Genomic DNA, 16,758 nt, shown 5'->3' with positions numbered 1-16,758 from the left:
GATATGAGTTTGATGGAAAGTAAATTTTATAGAACCACTTTTATGAAAGAGTGAGGTAGATGAGGTGGTGTGGCCAACGAGAAAGAGACACATGTTGTCTTGGCCAATAGAAAAGTGGCAGGAACTGTCATGACTAATGAAAAAGAGGCATGTGTTGTCTTGACCAATAACAAAGAGGCTTCAATTGTCTTAGCCAATAAGAGGCAATGTGACTTGTCATAGACAATAAAAATAAAGGGGACATTGTCTTAGCCAATGAGAACAAGACGTGTGGCATGAGAGGAGAACTTAGGAGGGAAATGAAATTCGAATTTCAAAAATGGCATTCAAATAATGTTGCAATGATCTTTCATTAAAGTTATGAAATACAAAAACAAAAGAGTTAAAATGGTGTAGTTCCCTGTATGAAAATAGGGAGGATGTCCAAGTTCATGATTAACTACTAGATAGTCTTCTAATTAATAATGTTTTTCAAAATAAATTTTGTTTTTTTATAATATTATGAGTTTCCATTTAAGTATTATTTAATGCTTCATTTGGGTATAGTCATAAGAAAAAGTCATAGTCAAATGTATCTGATTTATATTTTGACCAAATAGATTTGACCTTTTTTTTGCTTAAATTTATGGATGTTTTATATAAAGGTTTGACCACAATTTTTTTCAAAATATATTGTGCGTTTTAATAATATACTAGTAATTTAAGGATGTTATTATTTTGTGAATCCAAGAATTTCCATTTATTTATAATTTTTTTTATTAAGCAAATATGATATAACAATCAGGAGATGCCTGAACCATAGTACAAATTAGTCCATAGACAATCTAGAAAAAGAAAGGCCTATGCTATCTCTAGAAAGTAATGAATCCACAAAAGAGGTGGAGCATACCACCATTGGAAAGAAAATAACGCAAGCTGTTGACCGTTCTTCGCCAAGGAGTCAGCCACCAAATTACCCTCTCTAAGAACGAGAGTGAATTAACACCTGATTCGAGAAGCAAAAGATAAACAGTTATTCCATCTGGTCAGAAGCCGCCAAGGAACATCAACTCCAAGAGTAAAGGCCTTCACAACATGGAGAAAGTTTGTTTCGAGCCAAAGGTTCTCAATATGCAATTCCTGAGCTAGCTTAAAAGCCTTCATACAGGCACTGAGCTCATCCTCTAAAACAGAAGCATGAGCAAACAAACCTAAGAAGCCTTCATTTTTTAGATTCTTGATCCATAGTATAACTAAATGGTCGCATGCTCATTCCTGATCACAATGCCTATAGAGCCCGTAACAGGAGCACCCATGGAGGAGCCATCAACATTAAGCTTAATCCAACCTGTGGGAGGGGGGCTCCACTTCACATCATTTATAATCTACACTCTTCTCGGTTTAAGGGGAATGCCAAACATCTGAGAAAGTTTGAAGTTTGCCATAGCAGTTGAGCCTTTAACCAAAACGAGATTAAAGCTGAGATGAACCTCAGATGTTATACTATGGATCAAGAATTCGATACTCTTCTTCCTATCGTTGTAATATCTATTGTTCCTCTCCATCCATATACCCCCAATGGCATGAATAATAGCAGATATCATAACCTGTTGAACAAGAGTGCTTCCCCTACCAGCACCACACATTATGGGATTGAAGGAATTGGATGTGTCAAGGTGCTAACCAGAACCAGTACTTAGCCACTTCCATATCCGGATAGTGACATGGCAATCAAAGAAAAGATGCTGAGATGATTCAGAGTGATTACAGCAGAAACAACAGATGGAAACAACACAACAAACCCCTTTTACGCAAGTTCTCATCAGTGGGAAATTTATCATGAATCAGTCTCCAAAAAATAAAAGCCCTGGTAGGGGGAACGAAAGAGTTCCATATAAGCTTGTGCCAAGGAACTGGGTTGCCCTCACCAACAAGGAAAGCATAAGCAAGCTTATTAGTCAGCTCTCCATCAACAGAGCCACTCCAGTTCAGTCTGTCAGGGACAGGCTCTAAAGGCAAGGTGACATTGCAAATCTTATCAACCAGTTCTTTATCTTTGTTCACCAGATACTCAGGTAAATTCCAGTGTCCATTATGAAGATAATTAGAAACAGTCATTGTCAACTAGTTACACAGAGAGACCGGAAGGTTCCAATGATCCACAGTTTCTATGCACTAATTACTAAAACTTTTTCAAATATGTGTCAATAAAGTAATAATATTTGTGTCAACTTTTACTTTCATATAACATCTCTGTGAATGTCTGCATATACAGTGAAATTTGATTAGATATATGTAACATAATATCACACTCGTATGACATTAAAATTTTATGGATAATTCAAATATTTTAAATGATCTGACATTAGATGTGGAGGAATTGGTTCATAAAATTCAGATCTCTTCATGAGATGTTCTGTGTTCAAACCCACCCATTGTAGTGCAACATTGATGGAACTATAAGTCCTACATCAATCAAGAGACTAATAATATTTACTACACCTACACATAGAGATTACCCAATTTACACATAAAATCATATTTAAAAAAAAGGAAGTTATTGATATGAGTTTCTTAGAGTTTACATTGTAATGTAAGCCCTCATAAAAACTTCTTCGACGTATAGTTTCCAAAACGTTTTTCATCAACATTTCTTGATTATAGGGACTAAACACTCCTGTGAATTAATCTCGAGATTTTGTGACTAAGAATCGTAAACTTGTAAGTTCGACAACTTTGTCATTTGCCATCAACAATAAATTCATTAACAGTACGTAGCATGCAGCTGAGCTTGATTGTTGAAAGTAATGTTTAGAAGTTGAGAATTAAAATAGAAAGCTAAGCATTCCTTCAATAATTTATTGCACATGAGATTTTTTGAAAATATTGTGTATAATGTGTAAGTTTTTTCATATGCCTTTCAAAGTTATGATTGCACATGAGATTTGTGATTGTAGACATTATATTTTTTCACAAATTTGTCTTCAAATCCCAATAAAATACAGATCGACCGTCACTACTTGAATTTCCATTGAATTGAAGAGTTTGAATTAATATTATAATTGCAAGAAACACATTTCAACTAGAAGCCATGACAAAGTTCACAACAGGGTGTGATTATCGATTTATATTAAGTTGATCCATCCGGTTCGACACAAAAAAGTTATTATATTCAATTGTAAATAGAAGCAATGAAAAAGGTTTCCCAAGTTAAGCTCGCATATTTGACCAAGGCCCATAATTTACTAAGTGCTAATAGGTGAACAGCAATCAAAATGTGTCTGCTATGGTGGATCCAAAGAGACTCGAACAAGAAGGGGGAGAAGGAAAGATATAGATAGAAACTATGAAATATTACTAGTCATCAACTATGAAATATATATCATTAATGAGATAAAAACTAAATAAAAATTGAATAAATTAATTTATTTACATAATAGAAATTTTGTCGATATTGCATGGCAGATTATAACTTTGACAAAAAAAACTACCATATTTGAAAGTGAAGTTAAGAGTGATTTGACCAGCAATGTTAGATATCCAGCTGAGTTATTTGACCATCTAAGGCAATTAATATTTATAATTTCCGCAGAATGCAATGATTACATCGACAACTATCTTCAACCTCAATTTTATGATAGTAACTAGCTATACCAACCTAACAAAAGACTTAGGTTGGTATAGCTTGTTATTGTCAAAAAATTGAGGTTGAAGATAGCTGCTGATGTAGTCATTGTTTCCTGCAGAAATTATAAACATTGATCATCTTAGATGGTCACATAACTCAGTTGGATACCTAATATTGCTGGTAAAATCACTCTTAATTGCCCTTCCAAATAGTTTAATTTGCCCTGTAAACTAGACAAAATTTATATTAAGTATATAAACTTTATTCAATTTTTATCTATATTTTTTTATTTCAGTAATTATATATATATATATTCAAAGTTGGTGACTTATAATTTTTATTTATTTTCAATTTAATGGAATGCAAGTAAAGAATGTCCAACTACAAAATAAATATCATTTAAAAGATAAACTTCTAAGTAATTCTAAGCATTGATTTCTAGATTGGATGATATTAAAATTGTAAGCAGTCTCACAATTTTAGCCAAATGACATCGAGGCTTCATTTGTCTTAGCCAGCAAGAAGTAATGTGACTTGTCATAGACAATAAAAATAAAGGGGAGTTATCTTTGCCAATTAGAAAAAAACATGTGGCATGAGAGTAAAACTTAGGAGGGAAATGAAATTCAAAATTCAAAAAACGACATTCAAAGGTTACAATGATCATTCATTACAATGATCATTCATTAAAGTCATGAAATACAAAAAGAAAATAGGAAAATTTGGTGTAATACCTTGTATGAAAATAGGAAGGATGTCCAAGTTCATGATTGAGTAGAAAATCTTCTGATTATTGTTGATCAAATGAAAGAAATGGCAAATTGGATTGAATTTAAGAAAGAATTGCACTATCTATATCCTCCTTCTTCCCCGTCTTGTCTGTGTCTCTCCTGGTTTAGAATTTGGATCCACTGTTGGAGCCACGTACCTTTGATTGTAGTTCAACTATCAAACCTCCACCAAAGAATCTGACATAAATGAAAGATGTGAGCATAACTTGGGCTTCCTTTTCATAGCTTTTGTTTCCACTTGAATAGAAGAACTTTTTGTGGAACATGATGCACCAACTTCACATATTAGTCAGAAATCACCACCACCCCATAGTGAAATTGAAACTTGACTTCCATCCATTCTGGAAAATCTAAATCATCGAACCATTGTTGATAAGTTCCTTATCAAGCTCCTTTAAGAACAATGTTTCTTCAGATCTGGAATTTCATAAAATCGCTTTAAATGCATGACAATGCATCTTAGCAATCAAATAATAAAGCAAAGATTGTAAAAGGGTGAAATAAAAACATGAGTTTCATTATGGACTGGTATGCATATACTTGAAAATATGTCAACAATGAGTTTAATAGGAGCCCTGGAGAACAAAAACTATTACGTAGGTGGACTATAGTCTTCCATAAATTACTTACCAGTCTATCTTTCCTTCAAAGTCCTTCTATATAAACCTTGAACTTCCTCTTCTTCATCTTGATATTTTGATTGACCATTCTACAACTGATTCCATTATCCACACCATGAAGTCGTTCTATTATGCACCAGCCATTTCTCTAACAGATCATATTGGCCTTCGGGATCACACCTGCATAATCTGTATTTGTAATACATAAATCAATATTCACTTAATATGTTGACTTAAGCACACCTAAATCATCCTCATTTATAAAAGCATAAAAACAAATTTTCGGTTCATGAGGCTTTTACACTCTCGATAAAATAGAACAATATTGAAAATAAAACCTAATTAAAGATGATAAAAGGTGAAACAAACTTAATCAAGAGGCATTCATTGTAAAATCTAATTACGTAAGGCTTCTTTTTTCTTCGGTTCATACATGTAGCATCACAATCAACATCAAAACTAGAAATCAAAGACATACACATTTTCTTTCTAGTCATATTAAACCTAAAAAAATCATCATCCTACAACATATCAAATATTTTTGTTACTTTTCAAATGAACTCGTTGCTTTAAAAAAGGGTATGGAATCACAATATATAATATTAATATGTTTTGATGCCACTGTATCTACAAACAATACAAAGGAGCTGAATCAAGTACAAAATGAAAATAAGAGAGAGAGAGAGAGAGAAACATTGTATCTTCTCGGTTTAAAACGAATGAAAAGTTATGTGAAAGGAAAGATATCATTTTTTTAATGTTTTTATTTTTTAAAATATATAATAAATGGAAATACCCACTTCCTTATAAACTCTAAAATAAATATAGATTTTTTTTATAATATTAAAATGTTGATTTTTTTCCAAATATAATGAGTAATTATTAGAAATTTTAAATTAGTATTGTTCCTTATATATATAGTATGAAAAATACAACAAGATACAGTAGTTGAAGGGTATTAGGTTTATTCAAGATGGATAAAACACAAATGGAAATAAAAAAACAATTAATATTGGATTTTCATGGAAAAGGACCAATGTTCCTGATATTTGTAACTCATTAGGTGCACCTAGTGCTTGATTTTTTTATAAATAAAGGGACCAAGACAAAATAAATTACAAAACTAAAGTGTAACTCTTAGTGTTCAAAATAAAAGTCACAAATAAGTGGAAGTGTCAAGGTTCGAACTCCGAACATGACGTTTGGCCTAATAATTTTGGTCGTTTTGCTGGTTGAGTTAGGAGTTGTGAACAAAATAAATGGATATTTTAATGGAAGGAGAGGGGAAAAAAATGTTAGCCTACCTCCGTCCCTTATTATAGGACCCATCTAAAAAAACACGGGTTTTAAGAAAGTTGATTATTGTGTTAAATTTTTTGGTAAATGATACTAAACATATTCTTCATGAAAAATTATAGGAAGTCATGGAACCAACTCTTAACATAGATTTAAACATCCCTTTTAATCCTTATGATCACGATTATAACATAAATCAGTTGCCAGACCTCAGCTTGCCTGCTAATGTTGAAGACACTTCAGTCTTCACTGTCAAGAGATGATTCTAACTTTGAATTACACCATGAAACTCAAAGTCATGAAATAGAGGTTGATACCACAAACAATTCAGAAACAGAGATTGTTATGTTTGATGAAGACCAACCACAAGAAGTTGATGACACCAACATTTCAGATATAGAGTTTGACTTTGAAGAAAATGTTCAACATGTTAATGAGAGTGAACCTGAAGGAGTACTTATTGCTGATGGTAATGTATTTCTTCTATATTTAATTTGATTCAAATTTATGTTATCATTTGTTAGGAGTAATTATACAATATGCATTCGAATATGAAGGAACAAATAATGGACGCAAGTTTTTAAGCAACGAAGAGCGTAAGGCTGTCGCTTATCTTCTTTTGCAGCACAGCCATGAAGTAAGACGGAAAAAAGGGACTAGAAAATTGATTGCGTCAATGTATTCGGTCTTTGTTAGTGTCATTAAACGTATTTGGAAGAGAGCAAAACTCATAGGAGATGTGTCTCATAGGAAAACAACAAATTGTGGGCGAAAAAGGATTCAATTGGATCATCCACGGGAAATTTGTTTAAATCCAAGTGTGAAAAAGGACAATCTTCAATGTTGTTAGACTGAACTTCATCACCCAGCTCTTCAAATGCAGCAACTTTCAAGGAATCCTCAACAATCTCCCCTTCAACACCTTCCATGGAATCTTCAGCAATTTCCATTATATGATCTTCAAAGGAAGCATCAGCAAATTCAAGACCTTCAAAGGAATCCTCAACCATCTCCACTTTAACACCTTCCATAAAATTTTCAGCAAGTTCCATATTGCAAGCTCTTTGACAGACATTATAAGTAAAACAAAATTATTTTTGAATCAAAGAGGTGAATGAATGGGAGTTACGACTATTTGTGGGACGTGAATATCATTATAACGGCAGCTTCAAAGAATGGTGCATGAATGAGAGTTACTACTCTTTTGTTTTCCCACGTAAATTTATTGCTGTTCTTTTATCAAAGGAAAAAAGGAAAAAAGAATTTATTGCCTTTCAAAAAAATATGTAGAGTAAATAGGAGTAATTTTGTAAAGAAATAATTAATTAATGAACTTGAAAATATCAGTTCAACAGGAAGGGACATTAGACATACATATAATTAGTCTATGAAATTTCCATCAAATAGTTAACCGAGATGATGATGTGGCTATGGAGAGCTCAAACTGACACTTCTAAAAAGTTTTTGACCTAATCACACTCACGAGCAGCTTTCACAGCCATGCTATATGGCTTTATAACTAGTCCGGTTCTTCAGTTGGACGAGACATCACCAGGAGCCAGTGGAGAAGGACTCAAACTTGTTAGAAAATACGGTGCTTCATGCAAATCACTTGTTATCTTCGCCGTATTCATCGTTGTTTTAAGTTCATTTCTTTTATTTATGAGAGCTTTATCTGTAACACAAACACAAATGTTTTTGATGATCTTTCTAAAGATAGAGTATATAATATAACATATACACAATGTTTTTGATGAATTAAGAGTTTGCTAGATATTATTCCAAAACATGATCCAACATGGATGTGATGAATTAATAGTTTGCTAGATTTAGTTTCAAATATCAGAAAACAATAAATACAAATTGCTGATACAATTCCAAGAGTTGTATCATGTATGCTATTGAAAGGAAAGACGCGTATCTTTACTCAGCCATGGTCCACACCATTCTGATAAATATCAAAGCACTTGGAGTAACCTCTCTCAAAAGTGAGCTATCACATGGGAATCAAAGCCACTTAAATACTTCGTCGAGCATCTTTCCTCTATACTTCTCCAAATGCAATCAGTCTGTTCAACATCACGATAGCAGCCTAGGATTGTAGAAACTTCTCAAAATGTTTTACTGATCAGTACAGTAGCTTTCATGACCCTAATTCTTTTCAAAATGGTTCAGCTTTTAAAAAAATCATTTGCATCGATCAACAATATTTAAAATAAACCGTAAATACAAAGAATCAACCAATCTAACAAAACAAATAAACCGTTAATAATATAACAATATCATAATAAACCGTCCCTTTCAACAATAATTTAAAAGGTAAATCAAGTACATAATAAACATTATGGGTCATTTGAAGGAAATATATAAAACATTATAAGCATCCAAACAAATTCCACAACTTCATACAAAAAATATATAATAATTCTCAACTTAAAATATTAAATCAAAATGAAAAATAATAGTAAATATGAAAAAGGATGCGCAGAAAAAAAAACATTATTTTTACCTTTATTAATAAAGAACATTAGTGAAATTCATCTTTCTTTGTTGATGTTCTCATATATAATTGAAGAAATCACAAATGCCGGAGAAAATACTTGATAGCCTTTGAATCGAGTTTTGTTGCATAGCTTGTAGATCTAGCAGACGCAAAACAACAGAAAATTTAATTGGAGAAAAGAAATCAAAAAAAGAAGATGCATGTAATAAATGATAGAATTAGATAAATGGCTTACATTTTGTTATATCATCATAATAAATTCAATCATCCAAGTATATATGTGTCTCGTTCAACAAAAATGTATATATGTGCGTGCGCGAATATATCTTAAATATCTAATAATAATAAATAGATAGATAATGAATCATCAGATCACCAATTCTCTGTAAATGCGAGATAACAAGGATACATCGGGAGATAAAATTTCAGAGAAAGGGCGCCGCAAGCTCCTTGCAATTGTCAAAGTGAGCGCATCTCAACACATTTATAAGGGTTTTATCAGAGGAAGGGTTTGTGTTAGGTTTAGAGCTGTCAAAAAAAACTCATATTGAAAAGCCCATATGGGGCTTTAAAGGAATCCAAATGAAGTGGGCTTTTCAATCTAAGGTTTTTTTGACAGCTCTAAACCTAACACAAACCCTTCCTCCGATAAAACCCTTATAAATGTGTTGAGATGCGCTCACTTTGACAATTGCAAGGAGCTTGCGGTGCCGTTTCTCTGAAATATTATCTCCTGATGGATCCATGTTATCTCGCATTTACAAAGAATTGGTGATCTGATGATTCATTATCTATCTATTTATTACTATTAGATATTTAAGATATTCGCATACGCACACATATACATTTTTGTTGAACGACAAACATATATACTTGGATAATTGAATTTATTATGATGATATAACAAAATGTAAGCCATTTATCTAATTCTATCATTGATTACCTGCATCTTCTTTTTTTGATTTTTTTCTCCAATTAAATTTTCTGTTGTTTTACCTCTACTAGATCTACAAGCAATGCAACAAAACTCGATTCAAAGGCTATCAAGTATTTTCTCCGGCATCTGTGATTTCTTCAATTATATATGAGAACATCAACAAAGAAAGATGAATTGCACTGGTGTTCTTTATTAATAAAGGTAAAAATAATTTTTTTTCTTTTTTGCGCATCCTTTTTCATATTTACTATTATTTTTTATTTTGATTTAATATTTTAAGTTGAGAATTATTATATATTTTTTATAAGAAGTTGTGGGATTTGTTAGGTTGATTATAATGTTTTATATATTTCCTTCAAATGACCCATAATATTTATTATGTACTTGATTTACCTTTTAAATTATTGTTGAAAGGGACGGTTTATTATGATAATGTTCTATTATTAACGGTTTATTTGTTTTGTTAGATTGGTTGCTTCTTTGTATTTACAGATATATGCAAGAAAGTTCATCTTAGCAATAAAAAATTAAGCCAGGAATGTAAAAGGGTAAAATAAAATATGAGTTTCATTGCATATAAGTATACATATACCTGAAAATATTTCACCAATGAGTTCAATAGGAGCCATAGAGAACAACGATTTTCCAAAAGGCAAGCACCAGTCTTCCAGAATAATTTTCATTCAACCTTTGCCTTCTTGCGCCTTCTTTATAAATCTTCATTGCTTCTACTTCATCTTGGTATTTTGAATGACCTCTACCTTCTACTACCCTAAAACTGTTTTCCACTTTTGAGAATGAAGAGCTATTGTTTCAAAGAGTCTCACACACGAAAAGGCCGTTCCGATATATATCTTGCACTAATTTAACATCTAATCCGAATCTACCATGCGCCAACAATTTCTCCAACAGATCATAAAGTCCTTCAGATCACTGCAAACATAAATTGTATTTGGAATACCCAAATCAATATCTCTTAATATGCTGTTGCAGCAAGTTCAAATAATTCAACAAGTCTACTTTTACCTTTTCCCAATATCTGAATTAAACACACCCAAATCATCCTAATTTAAAAAATGCACACAATAAATTATTCTACCTTGTACTCTTGACAAAATATAAAAGTTTGTACTGTAGAAAAAATATAAAAGTATTGAAATATAACCTAATTAAAGATGATAAAAGGTTTTCTTTAAAAAAAAGAAAAGAAGATAAAAGGTGAACCAAACTTGTTCAAGAGGCATTGTTACAAACAGGGGCGAAGCTAAGTTAAACCTATGGGGTAGCATTGGCTACCCCAATTTTTTTTGTTTTATTTGAATAAATAAGCATAATTTATATTTAGCTACTCCAATAATATATATTTAGCTACCTCAAATAAGTTTATTTATCATAAGTTAGCTTGATAGATTTATTTCATCTTATTTTTTGTATAGTTTAGGTCTTTTTAACAACTACAAAGAGAGTTTTGTTAGCAATGAAATTTGTCAATACAAGATTCAAACATAAAATAAAGAAAAAATTTCTTGCAAATTACTCAGTTGCTTACAATAAAAAATAAAAATAAAATTTTTATATTTGGCCCCCTCGTAAAAAAGTTGCTAGCTTCGCCGCTGGTTACAAAAGGGTTTCTTATATCATAGGTTCTTGCATTTATCATCAAAATTTGTTGTTTTTTGTCGCCACTTCAATGTGGAAAATTGGGAATCAAAGATATAGGGATACACATTTTCTTTCTTGTTAAATTAAATCGAAAAAAATCTTAATCCAACAACCCATCAACGATATTTTTTAACATTTCACATGAACTTAGGGCTTTAAAAAATGGTATGGAATCACAATGTATAATATTAATATGTTTTCATCCAACTACATCTACATACAATACAAAGTAGCTGAATCAAATCAACATAAAATGAAAATGAGGATATAATGAAAAATTAAAGAATCTTAGAAAACTAACCTAATGACAAGATTTGCCATTGATTTATTTATGGTGAAGATGAACTTGAATCAATTCTGGAATAGTATGCATTGTTTTTTATCGCAGTGTCATAACATAAGCCATTGTGTGAGTGAGAGAGATATTTTTGTTTCAATTGAAAGTGTAAGACACTGAGGCTATTAATAAGTAACAAGTAAGAGGATTAAAACAATGTATCTTCTCGGTTTGAAACAAAAGGAAATTTATGTGGAAGGAAGGATATCATTTTTTTAATATTTTAATTTTTTAGGATATATACTAAATGGGAATATTTTTTATTATAGTCATAAGAAAAAGTTAAATGTATCTGATCAGAATTTTGACCAAATAGATTTGACCATTTTTTTTTTTTTACTTAAATTTAAGGATGTTCTATATAAAGGTTTGACCACAATTTTTTGAAAATATATTGTGTGTTTTTATAATACTAGTAATTTAAGGATGTTATTATTTTTGTGAATTCACGAATTTCCATTTATTTCTTATTTAATACAATAAAAAGTCAATTGTGTATTTGATCCTACTTTAGACAAAAAACATTCCACTTTTTTTTTTTTTACTTATATTTAAAATTGAAGGGGTCTTTATTATTATTATTAAAAAGATTGTGAGAAATCCAACTTTTAAGAGATTAATTTCTTTTTAGGTTACCATACGACTGGTACGAAGTTTTCACTCCGATTCAACTATAATAGATTAACTTTTAGGCACTAATTGCGTAAAATTTTTCAAATATGTGTTCAACAAAGTCATAATATTGTGTCAATTTTTACTTCATAAAACATCTCTATGAATGTCTTTCCTCCAAAAAAAAAAAAAACTCTGAATGTCTACATATGGTGAAATTTGATTAGATATAAGTGTAACATAATACTACACTCAGATGACATTAAAATTTTATGAATAATTTAAATATTTTAAATGATTTGACATTAGATGTGAAGGAATTGGTTCATAAAATTCAGATCTCTTCGTGAGATGTACTGTGTTTAAACCGACCCATTGAAGTGCATGATAAGTACCGAAAATTAGTTAAATAATATATATATATATATATATATATATATATATATATATATATATATATATATATATATTTTAGGCACTTTAGTGATTTATTTTGAAAGTTATCTCAGGAAAAACTTCAAATTAATAGATAAATGTTGCTTTACGCTTTTTATGTCTAATACCAACCATTTATGTAGGAATTTACTGGCCAAGGGATTTAATGATCAAAGAAATAAGAAAAAGTGCACTTTGGGGCTCGCTACAGCGAACCCCCAATGAAGGTAGGCATAAAGCACCAAAAATCAGAAGCTCGGGGTGTGGCCAAGCAATCTTGCGACGAGGTAATGGCCATGAGGCTCACCACAGCGAGCCTGCATCGGAATCCCAGCGAAGATAATCAGAGAGCATGGAAATACTGCAAACCAGGGCATTGCTGAGCGAGACATGAGCTCACCATGGCGAGCTAAGGCGGTTTGAGGGCCACTTTGCTGATATGGAAGAAACCCACAGGTGAAAAATGCTTCACACATGGTACAAATAACTTTTGTGACATTTTAGCTGGGATCAATCACTTACTCTAGAGTGAAAAACAGAGAGAAAGAGGGAGGAACACCAATTGGCAAGGCTTGACGGCAAATCAATTCATCTATTCTTATCTTTGTAAAGCTTCCATGGCAACAAGTAGCTAATTTACCTTTTTGTTGGGATAAAATGAAATCAATTCTTCTAATTATGTACTTCTCTTGATTATGCAATTACATGATTCTTGTTTATCATGATATTGATGTTGTTCTTGAGTTTATTGCTTTAATCATATGATTTGAATGAATATTGAAAAGTATCTTTCAAATCTAGACTAGGATAACATCTATTGAGTACTAAATTCTAAAAATAGGGTTTGGTCTTAATATTCACTGAAGTATTGAATCATAATTCTTTCTTATTGATTAATAGGCTGAGAAATCGTTGATTAGTCAATATGATCGAACCACGACTTTATTTAGACTAAATAACGTTTGTCGAGCAATGCGTGAAAATATCGAATAAAACTAGGATCGGTGATTTTAATCATGACAGTGCATATGCAATAGGTTTATGAAGTTTAATCTCGACAAACTTATCTCTCTGCTAGACTCAATTTTATTTATTGCACGATAGTTCTATTAGGATTTCTAAACAAACAAATATTAAACCCATAACTGAAAACGATATCGATTGTTGAACGGCTTAAATATCGCACGAGTCCGTTTGGAAACGATACAAAATTATACTTACTTTTGATATTACATCCGTGCAACATTGATGAAACTATTCAGAGAGATCGTTGCTACTAATTATAGTCCTACATCAATCATCAATCAAGAGACCAATATTTACTACAAGTAGAGATTACCCAATTTACACATAAAAAATCTTATTAAAAAAGGGGAAGTTATATAAGATTTCCTTTGGAACCCATGATCATTACAGTAACTTCCATGACTCTTATTGTTTTAAATATGCTTCAGCTTTTAAATAAATCATTTGCACCAATGTTCCTTCGGATAGAACATATTCTTTTAAGACAGCCAACAATTTCCTCATAAATCATACTACCTACCAATTTCACAAATGATGGACGTTACATCTTTCGTTGACAATATACTTGAGTAATTTGAGTAATTACAGATGCATACAAAGATGGTGATACCTTCATATTTGCTTCACTGCTTTCATTTGCAAGGCATATAAGAAATATACTTGACTAGTTGCTATTATTAAGCATCATAAAAAACATGTTCATGCTTTAACGTGATATCTATAGGTTGTTATCCTTTAGAAAACTTGAAAGAGCCCAAATTATTAATGCTAATTTGTTTTGAGAATTTACCTTGCATTGAAAGATCATATATTCACCATAATAGATCTTTACTTTCCTAAAATTTTACCATTAATATCTGAGAACTCATTCTCAGTTCTTACAACATCAGAACTTTGTTGCACTACAATATTAAAAGAGAAAAAAAAAATGTCAACTATTGCAATAGAAGTAAGATTAAACTCTTACAATAGAGATAGTGATCACACAATGAACCAGGTGCTTTTTGACAGCATCTGTACAATATTTCCCAACAATATGAAAAAAATATCAACCATTACAATAGAAGCCCAATTAAGTTAAGCTATCAGGTTCCGTATAAAGTTATTTTATCCAAGTGCATATAAAAGTTATGAAAGAGGAATCCCATGTTAAGCTTATATCTTTAACCTATGTCAGATACTTTGGGGTGGCTTTGACCAAGGGTCGTAATTTATTATTAAAAGTGTTGATAGGTGAACTAAAAATCAAAGGTGTCTTCTCAGGTGGATCCAAATTCTGAACCTGAAGAAGCTGGAACAAGAAGGGGAAGAAGGAACGATATGGATAGTGCAGTTCTTGCTAAATGAACCAATGCCAATATGCTTACTATAACTGAATTGACTTAGCCAGAACAAGATCTTGGATATATGTAGACATTCTTATCAATGGATGGTAACCTTGAGTCTTCAGAAGGTGCCTTTGTCTTTGAAAATTACCCTTATTTTTAATTCCCATAAACAAAGGTAATTTCTGAAAACTCAAGCGACCATTCATCGATAAGATAAGGCCACTATATATATATCTACAAGCTAGTTCTATTTAAGTGAATTTATTATTAGGCAGCATATTGACCTTGGTTCCTTAAGAAGGAACTGGACTAGTATATATATCTTTCCTTTTTCCCCATCATGTCTGAGTCTCTTCAAGTTTAGAATTTGGATCCACCAGAGTCGCCGCCTTTGATTGTTGTTCACCTATCAACACTTTTAATAATGAATCATTGTCTTGTTTAAGCCACAAAAAAGCATCTGACATAAATGAAAGATGCGAGCTTAACTTGGGCTTCTTTTTTCATAGCTTTAATTTCCACTTGAATAGAAGAACTTTTTGTGGAACTTGATGGACCAACATCACATATTAGTCGGAAATCACCATCACACCGTAGTGAAATTGAGACTTAACTTCTATCCATTCCCCTCTCGGATTTCTCTGGGAAATCTAATTCATCGAACCATGGTTGATAAGTTCCTTCTCAATCTTCTCTAATAACATTGGTTTTTCAGATCTTGAATTTCACAAAATCGCTTTAATAGTTCCAAGACCTGAAAAATAGAAGGAAATAAAAAAAATGTATGAGAGTGTATTTTAGAAATCAAGTAATAAAGTAAAGAATGTAAAAGGAAAAACCCTTACCACTTGTATGAATGTATGAGTAAAAAACCCATACCTTATGTGATGTTCTTTCTAGCTCAAGCTCTAGAAAGGAGATCTACAGATCCTCAAGGAGATTTCCCAAGAATTTGAATTAAACGCTTCAAAAGAGCAAACTTTAATATTAGCGACAATCCATTAATTGGAGGAATATATGAAAAATGGTGGAAATACTTTACCATTAAGATCACACGAAATTGGAGGAGATTGAAAAACTTAGAAATTGTTTAGACGAACAAGATGATGATATTGATGGTGAAAGTGGTATGTGTTTGAGAATGTGAGGAGAGAAAGATGTGAGTGATATAAGTTTGATGAAAATTAAATTTTATAGAATCACTTTTATGAAAGAGAGAGGTAGATGAGGTGGTGTGACCAATGAGAAAGAGACACATTATGTCTTGGCCAGTAGAAAAGTGACATGAACTGTCATGGCCAATGACAAATAGGCTTCATTTGTATTAGCCAATAAGAAGCAATGTGACTTGTCATAGACAATAAAATTAAAGAGGGTGTTGTCTTACCCAATGAGAACAAGACGTGTGGCATGAGAGAAAAACTTAGGAGGGAAATGAAATTCGAAATCAAAAAACGGCATTCAAATGAGGTTACAATGATCTTTCATTAAAGTTATGAAATACAAAAAGAAAAATAAAATAAAATGATGTAATGCCTTGTATGAAAATATGGAGGATGTCCTAGTTCATGATTAACTACTAGATAGTCTTCTAATTATTAATG

The 16,758-nt window shown here is 31.6% G+C and overlaps 1 long non-coding RNA gene across 1 annotated transcript; it reads right to left on the bottom strand.

Annotated features, from left to right (window-relative positions):
• Positions 1 to 14,757: 14,757 nt before the first annotated feature.
• On the bottom strand, positions 14,758 to 16,311 carry LOC146913088 (uncharacterized). The gene is made up of 3 exons (XR_015013285.1): positions 16,197 to 16,311; positions 16,000 to 16,118; positions 14,758 to 15,908 (listed from the first exon to the last, which is right to left on the bottom strand). It is a non-coding gene; the product is annotated as an uncharacterized LOC146913088 (long non-coding RNA).
• Between the last annotated feature and the right edge of the window lie 447 nt (positions 16,312 to 16,758).

Source organism: Medicago sativa, chromosome 6 (genome assembly GCF_051527215.1).
Source record: "Medicago sativa cultivar Bolivia chromosome 6, Bolivia_mono, whole genome shotgun sequence".
NCBI classification, from domain to species: Eukaryota; Viridiplantae; Streptophyta; class Magnoliopsida; order Fabales; family Fabaceae; genus Medicago; species Medicago sativa.
Note: the sequence above shows the minus strand (reverse complement) of the source record. Positions and strands in the feature narration are given on the sequence as shown.